The following is a 12,478-nucleotide window of genomic DNA, read 5'->3' as shown; positions in this document are numbered from 1 at the left end:
CCTGATAGATGGCGGAAGCAGTATCAACATACTATACCGCGATACTATGGAGAAGCTGAACATCAAAGCGAAGCAGCTCATGCCGAGCCGCACCGTCTTCCATGGTATCGTCCCCGGCCTGTCTTGCTCCCCAATCGGCAAGATCAAAATGGATGTTCTCTTCGGAGACAAAGATCATTTCCGCCGAGAAGCGATATGGTTCGAGGTAGTGGATTTGGAGAGCCCCTATCATGCACTGCTTGGCTGACCTGCTCTGGCCAAGTTCATGGCTGTGCCACACTACGCCTACCTGAAGATGAAGATGCCGAGCTCGAAGGGGATCATCATGGTAGCCGGCGATTACAAGAAGTCCATCGAGTGCGCCATGGCCAGTAGCCGGCTGGCCGAGTCCCTCGTGGTGGCAGAAGAGAAGAAGATGTTGGAACGGGTTGTGGCCATGGCCGGCAAGCAGCCGGCCCTGTCCCCCAACCCCAAAGATGGTGATGCGCAGGGCTCCTTCCAGCCTGCCAAAGAGACAAAGAAGATACCTCTGGACCCGGAGAACCCGGAGAGGTTTGCTGTCATTGGGGCGAACTTGGACAGTAAATAGGAAGGCGAGCTCGTCGATTTCCTCCGTGAGAATCGAGACATCTTTGCATGGTCCCCAAAGGACATGCCTGGTGTCCCGAAGGATTTCGCCGAGCACAAATTACATGTCCGAGCCGACGCGAAGCCGGTCAAGCAACCCCTCCGCCGACTGTCCGAAGAGAAGCGAAGAATCGTGGGAGAAGAGATAGCCCAGCTCCTTGCCGCTGGCTTTATCATGGAAGTATTCTTTCCAGAATGGCTTGCCAACCCAGTTCTTGTTCTGAAGAAGAATAACAAATGGCGAATGTGTATAGACTACACCAGTTTGAACAAGGCCTGCCTAAAGGATCCGTTTGCTCTGCCACGGATTGACCAAGTAATAGACTCCACAGCCGGATGCGAGCTGTTAAGTTTTTTGGATGCGTACTCAGGGTACCATCAGATCAAGTTGGACCCAGCTGACCGCCTGAAGACTGCCTTCATCACACCCTTTGGAGCTTTCTGCTACCTGACTATGACATTCGGCTTGAGGAATGCCGGTGCCACTTTTCAGCGTTGCATGCAGAAATGCCTCTTGAAACAACTCGGCAGAAATGCCCACGTCTATGTAGACGACATTGTGGTGAAGACAGAGAAGCGCGGTACCTTGCTGGAAGACCTGAAAGAAACATTCGCCAACTTGCGCCGATTCCAAATCAAGCTCAACCCTGAGAAGTGCGTGTTCGGAGTGCCAGCCGGCCAGTTGCTAGGTTTCCTGGTCTCCGAACGCGGCATCGAATGCAACCCCGTCAAGATCAAGGCCATCGAGAGGATGGAGATTCCCACCAAGCTGCGAGATGTGCAGAAGTTCACCGGCTGCCTAGCCTCCCTGAATCGTTTTATCAGCCGACTAGGAGAGAAGGCTCTCCCCTTGTACCGACTCATGAAGAAGTCCACTCACTTCGAGTGGAATGATCAAGCCGACCAAGCCTTCCATGAGTTGAAGAAAATGTTGACCACTCCGCCTGTCCTGGCAGCGCCGACTGAGAAGGAGCCCATGCTCCTCTACATCGCCACGACTAGCCGAGTCGCCAGCACTGTTGTTGTGGTCCAGCGCCCGGAGGAAGGCCGAGCCCAGCTAGTCCACAGGCCGGTGTACTATCTCAGCGAAGTACTATCCAGCTCAAAGCAAAATTACCCGCACTACCAGAAGATGTGCTATGGGGTGTACTTCGCTGCCAAGAAACTGAAGCCCTACTTCCAAGAGCACCCCATCACGGTCGTGTGCACTGCCCCGCTCGCCGAGATCATAGGCAGCTGGGATGCATCCGGCCGGGTGGCTAAATGGGCCATTGCATTGGCGCCCTACACAATCTTCTATCAACCCCGCACCGCCATCAAGTCGCAAGCATTGGCCGACTTCCTTGTCGACTGGGCCGAGACCCAGTACCTACCGCCGGCTCCCGACTCTACCCATTGGCGGATGCATTTTGACGGGTCCAAGATGCGCACCGGCTTGGGAGCCGGCATCGTCCTCACCTCTCCCAAAGGCGACAAGCTCAAGTACACGCTGCAGATCCACTTCGCCGCCTCCAACAACGTGACCGAGTACGAGGCGCTCGTACACGGGCTCCGGCTAGCCAAAGAACTCGGCATACACCGGATCCTGTGCTACGGCGACTCAGACTTGGTGGTCCAGCAATTGTCTGGCGACTGGGATGCCAAGGACGCGAACATGGCGAGCTATCGATTCCTCGTCCAGCAGATAAGCGGATACTTCGAAGGGTGCGAGTTCCTTCACGTGCCAAGGGCCGACAACGACCAAGCAGATGCCCTAGCACGGATCGGCTCCACCCGACAAGCCATACCGACTGGCGTCTCCCTCCAGCGCCTCCTCAAGCCGTCCATCAAGCCGTCTCCAGAGTCGGATTCCATCTTCGTACCGCCTGCGCCAGATACAGCCGGATCCAACTGGAGAAACCCCGCAGGCGGCACGGGGACTTCGACAACTGGCCCGGGGACTGCCGTAGTCGCACCCGGCCCGGGGACTTCAGAGCCCGGCCCGGGGACTGCAGCAGTCGGCCTGGGGACTGCAACAACACAAGAAGCGGTGGCCGACTCCAATTCCACGCAACCCAACCCACCCACCCAAGTCATGGTGGCTACATTAACAGAAGAAGAAGTCACAGCTCCATCATGGGCCCAGCCCATCCTCAAGTTCCTAGTCAGCAGAGAGCTGCCGGCTGATGAGATCTCAGCAAGATTAGTGCAATGACGAGCCGCAGCATACACAATAATCAACAGAGAGCTTGTGAAGCGCAGCGTCACTGGAGTCTTCCAGCGTTGTGTTGAGCCAGAAAAAGGAGTGGCAATCCTCAAAGACATCCACCAAGGCGAATGCGGCCACCACGCAGCCTCAAGATCACTCGTGGCCAAGGCTTTCCGCCATGGTTTCTTCTGGCCGACTGCCTTGGAGGATGCTAAAGAAATAGTCAAGAGCTGCAGAGGATGCCAAGTTTTTAGTTCCAAGCAACACTTGCTGGCTTCTGCCCTCAAGACCATTCCCCTCACCTGGCCTTTTGCCGTCTGGGGACTGGACATGGTGGGCCCTTTCAAGACAGCCCGCGGCGGCTTGACACATCTACTGGTCGCTGTGGACAAGTTCACAAAGTGGATCGAAGCAAAGCCGATCAAGAAGCTGAACGGGCCGACTGCCGTGACATTCATCACCGACATCACCACTCGGTACGGCGTGCCGCATAGCATCATCACCGACAACGGCACGAACTTCGCCAAAGGAGCACTGGCACGTTTCTGCGCGACGCAGGGCATCCGACTGGACTTAGCGTCCATTGCCCACCCGCAGTCAAACGGCCAGGTCGAGCGAGCAAATGGACTCATCCTCTCCGGCATCAAGCCTCAACTAGTTGTACCACTAGAGCAATCGGCCGGCTGTTGGCTCGAGGAGCTGCCGGCTGTCCTCTGGAGCCTGCGCACTACACCCAATAAGTCAACCGGCTTCACTCCATTTTTCCTCATGTACGGTGCCGAGGCTGTCATCCCAACAGACATCGAGTTCGACTCGCCTCGGATCACCATGTACACGGAAGAGGAGGCCAAGGAAGCAAGAGAAGATGGCGTCGACCTCCTGGAGGAAGGCCGGCTATTAGCACTCAGCCGGTCCGCCATCTACCAGCAAGGGCTGCGCCGCTACTACAACCGCAAGGTCAAGCCATGATCTTTCCAAGAGGGCGACCTTGTGCTCCGGCTGATCCAGTGAACAGCCGGCCAGCACAAGCTCTCGGCCCCTTGGGAAGGCCCCTTCGTCGTCAGCAAGGCACTCGGCAACGACTCCTACTACTTGATCGACGCACAAAAACCAAGAGCACGCAAGAGAGACGACTCCGGCAAGGAGTCGGAGCGACCATGGAACGCAAACCTCCTGAGACGATTTTACAGTTGAAAGCAGTATGTATCATGCTACCCCTTTTGTATTAAGTACAAACCAATAGGCCCCCCGAACAGTACTCAGGGACTGCCTTTGTTTATCTATGAATGACAAGTGTCATATCCATGAATGTATTATTACATTTGAATTCTTGTCTGGCACCGGGTTCGACTAGTCGGCCCGGGGACTGGCCGCCTTGAGCCATATAGAAAGTTCTACCTGAAGTCAGAAAAGTAGTGTGCCGGCTCCAGAGTCCCCTCTTGTTGAAAGTCGCAGCTCAAAGAACCGACTGTCCGACTAGCAAGAGGCAAGACAGAAAGGATGCCCACACGAAAAATGGCTAAGGAACAACGAACCTATATAGCAAAGAGTCGGCCTCCAAACATGCCTGCCGGCTGTCAAAACAGCCGGCTGGCTGGCTTCCTAAAAACTTAGCTTTAGTCCTGCAAAGCTAAAGTACTTCCCCCCCCCCCAATTGGCCAAGCACTCCTCCAGCTACAGATTGCAGAGCAACTGTTGGACTGGGGAGGCGGCAACCAAGGGAGGGCGGCAAAGGAAACAGCAGAAGGACAAAAAGCAAAAGTACAAGGAAAGGCCAAATGCATAAGTTATATATACATAATAAGCCCCCAACAGGCTGGCAACAGACATAGGTTCGAATACACCCAGTGGGTGGAATTGTGCAGACTTAACCAAACATTGTTCCAAAAGTAACAAGACAGGAAAACAAAAGACGGCAGACTAAGGCGCGGTGCGGAGGCCGAGCTGGTTGGTGAAGGCGGCCTCGCCGGCTGAAGGAGTGGCCGCCTAGCGGGTCTCAGCTTGATCACCACCTACGGCAGGCGACGCACTCGCGCCCGATGTGGTGCTGGAGGTACGGTCAGGCTGAGGCTGGCCGGCTGCTCCACCAGCCGGCTCGGCGTCTTCACCCTCCTCCTCCTCTTCTTCACCCTCATCGCTGGAGTCGATCTCCTCCGCCGAGTCTTCGCCGTCCTCCGGGTTCAGACCGAACCACTCCTCCGGCTGGGCGACACCGTTGTCGTCCACCTCGGGGGCGAAGACGCTGGTGTCGGTGTAGTCGGCGATTGCCGAAGCCTGCCGGATGATGGCCGGCCGCCCCGGCTCCAGCTCCGTGTCGGCTTGCTGCCGCCAGGTAGCCAGCTGGTCCAGGCTCAGGCCGGGATACCAGGCCTTGACGAACTCCAGCGCCCGCCTGGCACCGGAGTGAGCCGCCGAGGCCTTCCAAGCTTCGAAGCGGCCGACTGCCACCTCCAGCCAGTCGGCAGTCCGACTGGGGTGCGAGGAACCACTTGGCTGGGCCAGAGGGCGGCCAAGACTTGCGCCCCGGCACGCTGAAGTCGGCGGAGCAGTCGGTGAGCCGGCTGGATGCGGGCCTGGATCGCCAGGAGCTGTTCCTCCAGCGAGCGGCCGGCGGTTGGCGAGATCTCAAAGCCAGCCTGCCTTCGCGCTTGGCGACGGGCTTCGATGGTCTGGTTGGCAGCAGTAGAATAGCCAGGGAAATACTCTGCGCAAGAAAGAAGAAGAAAGGAAGAAAAGAACACCAAAATCAGAAAACAAGCCAAAGTGGCAGATGGCAAGAAAGGACGAAGAGGTAGGCGGCTTACCGTCAACCAGATCTTCGATCTGGCCATAGCCAGAGATCAGAGTCTGCCTGGCCTTAGCCCAGCCAGCCGCCTCCGTCTCGTACTCGGCCTGGAGAGTGGCTTCGCGGTCCTGCACAGCCTTCAGAGCCGCCTTGTGGCCTTCCTCCTGGTCGGCCAACTTCTTGGCCAGGCGGTCGCGTTCCTGCACCAAGGCGGCGAGCTCGGCGTCCTTGGCACGAAGGGCAGTCTGGGACTCCCCCAGCTATGCCCTCAGACTGGCGTTGGCCGCTGCAGAGACGGCAGAAGAAGAAAGACCAGTAAGAAGAACTCGTCAAGGAAGATCCGACCCGACTGCTCAGCAGTCGGCCCGAATCTCGGGGACTACACCCAGTGGGTGCGCTGACGCGCCCCCACATGAGACAAAGAGCTAAGCACGTACCTCGGCTCTCAGTAAGGTCGGCGGTCTTCTGGGTCAGCTCCCGAGCCTGGGAGTTGAAGGCGGCCGCACGAAGATTGTGGTAGTCCTGCAAGATAGACAGAAGATCGGAGTAAGAACAAGAATAGCAAAGACAAATCCTCCAAGAAGTTCCAAGCCGCCTGCTCAGCAGCCGACTCGGAACTCGGGGACTACACCCAGTGGGTGCGCTGACGCGCCCCCACGGAAGAAATCAAGATCAAGAGAAGCTAAGATGGGAAGACTAACCCGGATGGCCGCCCGTGTCGCGAGAAACTCATCGGTGAACTGCCTCAACGCCGCGGCTTGGCCCTGGAGCCGGGTCCGGACGTCCTGCGCAACCACGTTCATCACGGCCGTCCCTCCGCCTGGCATCCACCCTGAGGTTGCGCTGGCCGCCTCCGCATCCTGGGCCGACGAGCTGGAGCCCACGACCGGCTGTGGCTCCGACGCGGCCTTCCCCGCGCGCCGGCTCGGCGGCATCCGGACCGCCATCTCAGTCCTCGCGGCCGGCTCGCCCCCCGCCGACTGTGTAGGCGGCTGATCAGGCCGGCCACCTTAAGCCGCCCCAGTTGGCGGGGTCGGCACCGGCGCCCTCTCTAGGATGATGACGTCGTCGTCTCTCCCCAGCCCTGGCTGGTCGCCACTGGCTCCTTCTGGCGAGGGCTCTATGGACCCCGGTGCCGCAACGCACAGAGGGGTGACCATCAGGACCTCCCCCGCTACTTCTGCAGCTGCAGCCTCCGCTTGGGCCCTGGCAGCAGCGTCGGCAAGCACCTTCGCCGCCTCCTCCTCCAGCGCCGCCTGGGCGGCGGCCGCCTTCTGTGCCTCCACCTCTCGCGCCTCCCGTTCCGCTCGCGCCTCCCGCGCGTTCCGTTCTATCGCCTCCTGAAGGTCGGCCCGGGGGTCCACACGGCGAGTGGTGCTCCCAGACCCCCTCGGCGACTCGACGACGGAGCCAGCAGCCGCCCGCTCAAGCGACAGTGGAGCTCTGGTCATTGGAGAAAAAGACAAGGGCTCAAGAACCACCAGAGAAAAGAAAGAAAAAAGAGTATACAAAAGAAAGTGAACTTACGCCGACACGGTCTGCGGTTGCTTCACCGTCTTGCGGAAGCAAGCCGCCTTCGCGGCCGCCTCCTCCCGCCTGGTTGCTGCCGCCCCGCCCCTGGGTTTCTTCGTCCAACTGCCGAACAAACCCTGGGTGGCGCGACGCTTCTGCCCTCCGCCTCGAGCAGGCGGTGCAGCGGAGGAACCCGCGCCGCGTCCAGATGCCGGCTGGCGGCGCGGGGCGACTTCGGCCTCATCGTCGTCCGGCCAGTCGTCGAAGGTGACTCCGAACCCGGAGCCGCCTGCTTCGCCGCCGGCTTGGCCACCACCCGGCTCGATGTTGTCGTCCATGCCGGCCGCCCCCAAGTCGGGGTCCTCCAGATCGTGTTCGGTCCGGTCGGGGACGAATCGACGCTTCGTGTCTGACCCGCCAGCCGGCCGGAGAAGAGGACTCTGTCAAAGAACAAGCCGACTAAGTCAGAGTCGGCCAAGAGGAACTCGGCAAAAAAGTTAAGAGAAAAGGAAGAAACAAGGAGAGCATACCGTGGGCGGTGGATTGGCTCGGCTGTATGGCTCCTTGCCGAACTGCCAGTCCACGGAGAGTTTGCAGTTCGCAAGGTAGTTTACCATAAAGGCGACCTCCTCGTGCGGCATGTCCTTGGTGCACATCCGGCTCGGATCGAGCTGGCCGCTCATCTGACAGATCAGATGAGGACGGCTCTGGAGCGGAAGAACCCGGCGCGTGACGAAGGCGGCCAGAAGGTCGGCCCCCGTCAAGCCCTCCGACTGGGTCATCACTCGCACTCGGGCGACGGCTGCGGACCCGGCCGGCGTCAGAGTCACGGCCCGGAAGGACCACTGGGGCCGCCTGCCCGCCGGTGGGCCGGCTATGTAAGCCGGCAGGTTGATGTAGTCACCCCGTGGAGCGATGTTCCGCACGTAGAAGTACGACTTCTGCCACTTCTTCACCGATTGGATCAGCAGGATGACGGGGAAGGGGTTGTCGCCGACCGACCTCCGCGACGCGATGAAGGCTCCAGTCTGAGCCAGCACGCCCTGCATGCGCGTGCCCAGCTTAGACTGGAAGAACTCCCCCCAGAGCTCGAGGGTGGGGACGAAGCCGAGGTAGCCCTCGCATAGTGTGACGAAGGCCGACAGCAGCACCACCGCGTTTGGGGTGAGATGGTGCGGCTGGAGCTGGTAGAATTCGAGCCAGGAGCGGAAGAAGGCGCTCGCTGGAAGGCCGATGCCGCGCAAGAAATGCGAGCGGAAGACCACCCGCTCGCCCTCCTGCGGCTCCGGCGTGATTTCCTTCGCCGGCGCGAGGCGGACCTCCACCTTGTCCGCGCTGGGCAGCCGCCACGTGTTGCGGAGGAAATCGACGTGATCATCGTGGACGTTGGAACCGTCCCAATCCCCGCCATACTGCTCCGTGGCGGGAGGCATGGCAAAAACGAGCACGGCGGCGGAGGAGCGTGCGGTGGAAGAGCGCGGCGGCGAGGCGCTGACGCAAGAAACGACGTGCGAAGAAGATGGTGGAAGTAGGAGGAGCGTGCGAGGGCCTGCCGCCCTCCACCTCCCCCTACTTATAGATTCGCGAGGCAGGGCCGGGGAGGCCGAACGTGGGGGGAGTCGTGGGATTAACTGCACCCACTCCCCCCACGCCTCGCGATTATTGCGTATAAAGGCCAGCCGAAACTGCCGCAATGAGACGTGCGGGCGGTTTCGGGATGCAGACAATCCGCGCCTGGGCCCGGGCGCAGACGTGGCGGGCCCCCGCCCTGCGGCGACGTCCCGTCACGCGCGTGGGCTGGCAGGCTTTCCGGCTCAGAGGGGCCACGTGGTTCGCAGACGGCCAGCGGCCGGCCCGCGGCCCGGAGCACGCACTGGCGAGCTCCCGCCCTCCGACTCCGGAGCTTTCAACCAAGGCGGCACGCCTAACCAAAGCCGGCTCCTAGCTGCCGGCTTGCTGAGATAGGAAGCTGATCGAACTTCTCAACTCCTACTCAACCTCGAAGCCCAATCAGCTTCGGGGACTACTGTCGGAGTAAATGGCCACGGGTAGCCTAACCGACTATCCCTGGCTCTTCAGAAAAATTATCAGGCCTTTGGGCCTCCCAACGCTCCAAGCATTGGACCCCCTTCCCTGGCCGGCTACCTCTGAAGCCGACTCACGGAAGGCGGCCCAGCCTCAAGCGACCTCCCTCCCCATGACAACCGCGGGGTGGCCGACTCCAAGAAGCCGGCCTCAAAGAGCGCCGACTCCAAGAAGCCGGCCGAGACCACAGCCACCAAAGCTACTCCCACATAACGGTGACAAGACGGGGTGTGGCCACAGTGCGGCCCACTACCCCCGAAGCCCGAGGCGGGCATGGCTATAGGAGGCCGTACGGGACAGCCGTCTCCCATGCGGCTCGGCACTGTAGCCATGCTAGCCTCAACGTCATCCACGACAGACTCCCGTACGGCCCACGGGCGGCGGGCCCCTTCAGCCAGAGAGAGGCATGAAGGCGGCCCGGCCTTTCCCAGTCGGCCAAGGGCGTAGCCGGCTCCCAAAAGCCGGCTACTCCCTTCCTCGAAGCAGGAGCCCCATTAAGGAGACAAGACGAGGTAAGGCTACAGTGAGAGCCCCCGAGGCGGCCCACTGTAGCCACGCTTACCTTGACAAAGCCCTCGTCATCAGAGGCGAGGCTACAGTAAGCAGCCGCCGACAAGACCCTAGGCGGTGGGGCCGGCCTGTCGACCAAGAAGCCGGCAGCCGGCGGGACCCACCAGTCGGCGGGACCCAACAGCCGGCGGAGAAGCCGGCGAGCGTAGACACTGACGGCTGGGACCAGTGCCTAGCCAGATTACCATTGTACCCCCGGGGGGTAGGCCTATATAAACCCCCCGGAGCACCCATGCAAAGGGTTGGCTTCTAAGCATAGCACACACACCATAGATAGAGAGAAGTTAGAGCTAGCCTTGTTCTTCTTCTCCCTTGAACCCCAAAACAGCTCTAGGAGCGATTGTAGCTACCTTTCCTGATCTAGTGATCATGCGGAGACCCCGCAGAGCAGGACTAGGGGTGTTATCTCCTCGGAGAGCCCCGAACCTGGGTAAGATCCGCCGGCGTGCATGTCTTCGCCTCATCCCGTTTCCAGGCACCGGCGACATCTTATTGGCACCCACAATGATAATCCACCCGTTGGCATATGTCGCACCAACCACCCGACACTTGGGCACGAGCCACCCTTTTACTCTCGCGGTAGCTTAGTGCTCTACGCTGACAGGACCCAGTCCCCATGCGAGCTTCGGCTGTCGCTGGTATGCCAGGTCATGATGTCGTGGTCAAGGCTAGGAGGTGAGTGGCCCGAGGTCCGATAAGAACCCCAGAGGCACGATGCTCGGGAGGTCCCCTTTAGCGCGCAAGCAGCTCCCGAAGGCCTAAGAGGGAAGCTTCCTAACCCGAGCAAAATCTCATGACACAAAATGCCGACTATGGGGTTCACGCCTGTGCATGTGAGGCGACTTATCTTAGCGAGCTTGCAGCCTGCGGTGGTTTTCTTGTTACAAAGACGAGCTTCTCCGAATCTGCGGTCATGAGGGCGAGCTTCTTGTTCTGCGTTGGACCACGCCTCTCCCTTGATGGTGCCCCTCCGCGGGGTTTGCGACCCCATTTTGCCAACTCATCATGGTGCTCTACGTTCTCGGGACCCGGCTCTTGAGCAAGGCTCGGCCACCGCTGGTATGCCAAGTTGTGATGCCGTGGTCAAGGCCAGCTGGCGAGGGCTCGAGAGCCGGTAGGAGCCCCTGATGCGCGGTGCTCAAGGGCCCCCTTTAACGTCCAAGCGACTTGCACGAGAAAGGAGTGGATTGCCTCGCGAGGGCGCCTAGGAGGGGTTGTGCCCCACGGCACGCAGCGTGGCATCCTTCTGAGGTGGCGAGGTGTTGGCGAAGCTGCTCGAGGTCTTGCCTCCGGAGGTTCCTACGAGTTAGACGTGAAACAGAAAGGGCAGCCACCCTTGCTATCCTGCCAGTGATCTTTCCATGAGAAGACGAATGCACTAAGGACCTGGTGAGGTGACATGCGCGGGGCTGGCCGCGAGCCAGAGCTCGGTCTCTTAGGTTTATCAGCGCTGCAGGGACGGACCCGAGCACAGATGCCATGCCAGCAGCCCCTATCGCAGGATGAGCAAGAGGCGGGTCAGGAACGCGCTAGAATCGCAAAGGTAACTCCAGAGATGACGGGTCGTCAGGCGTAATGTTAACAACCATAATAACTTGACCGTGCGTAACTGGTCCAGAGTACATAAATCAAAATGACGCAGCTGTGAGGGCAGGCCCCAGCAAACTGAGGATGATGCAGCCCGGGGGCGCCCTCAGTTGAACAAACCAAAAAGTCACCAGGCACCATCGTTGTAGGAACGTCGGGGTAGCTGAAGATGCGCGCTGCGGAGTTCGTTCCTCACGAGACGGCCGGCTCCTAAGGCCCGGGAGGCTCTGTAGGTCCGAGGGGCTCACGAGGGTCCGGTATCTCCTCCACCAAGACCGCCCGGTGCCTTGCCTCGTGAGCCGCCAAGGCTCCCTGCATGAAGCGCTGGTACAAGGCAGACGCGTTCAGCAGGCAAACGGCATCCAGACGTAGCTACAGGGGTAGCCCCCACTCTGGCCAATGCGGGACAGCTAGAAGAGGTCCTACGAAGCAGCCCTGTTGAGGCCTGGGATGTTGACGCAGATGCGCAGCTTGCTGCCCATGTCAGGGGCCGCGGCTGCATCCGATTGTGCGGGGCGGCGCTCACCACGCATGGCTCATGCCTCCTGAAGCTCTTCGATTGCTTTGGTGATGAACTCTTGCTCGCCTGGCGCCTCGCACCTTGCGCCTCGCTCTCAGAGGTGCGCGTCAAAGCACGCCTCCACGTGGTGCCCAAATGCCTCCCTCTTCACGCTGGTCAGGTCAGAGGCCCTCCAGACGAGAGCCCCCAAGCCCGTCCTGAGGGGGGTGCCAGGCACGCCTTCCTATGCGAGAGGGAATGGCGCCCCAGCCTCCTGACAGCCCTTGAGGAGGAGCTGCTTCTTCTTCTTTGGGACGGCCTCAGGAGGCAGGATGGCGCACTCGTTGTCAGAGTTCTCGACCGCTGCAGCCTGGTAAGCGCGCTCGAGGGAGCACACCGCATCTTTTTCATCACAAGCGACCATGATGATGCCGCTGCATCCTGGCATATTGAGGACATTGTAACCATGGTGAGTTGCTGCCATGAACTTGGCAAGGGCCGGATACCCGAGGATGGCATTATATGGGAGGCCGATGTGGGTGACGTCAAAGTCGATGAACTCGGTGTGGTAGTTGTCGCGCTTGCCGAAGGTGACCGGGAGGCGTATCTGCCCCAGGGGAACGGT

This window comes from Triticum aestivum, chromosome 2D, assembly GCF_018294505.1.
Source record: "Triticum aestivum cultivar Chinese Spring chromosome 2D, IWGSC CS RefSeq v2.1, whole genome shotgun sequence".
Taxonomy (NCBI): Eukaryota; Viridiplantae; Streptophyta; class Magnoliopsida; order Poales; family Poaceae; genus Triticum; species Triticum aestivum.
The sequence above is the reverse complement of the archived record's forward strand: the minus strand, read 5'-3'. Positions refer to the sequence as shown.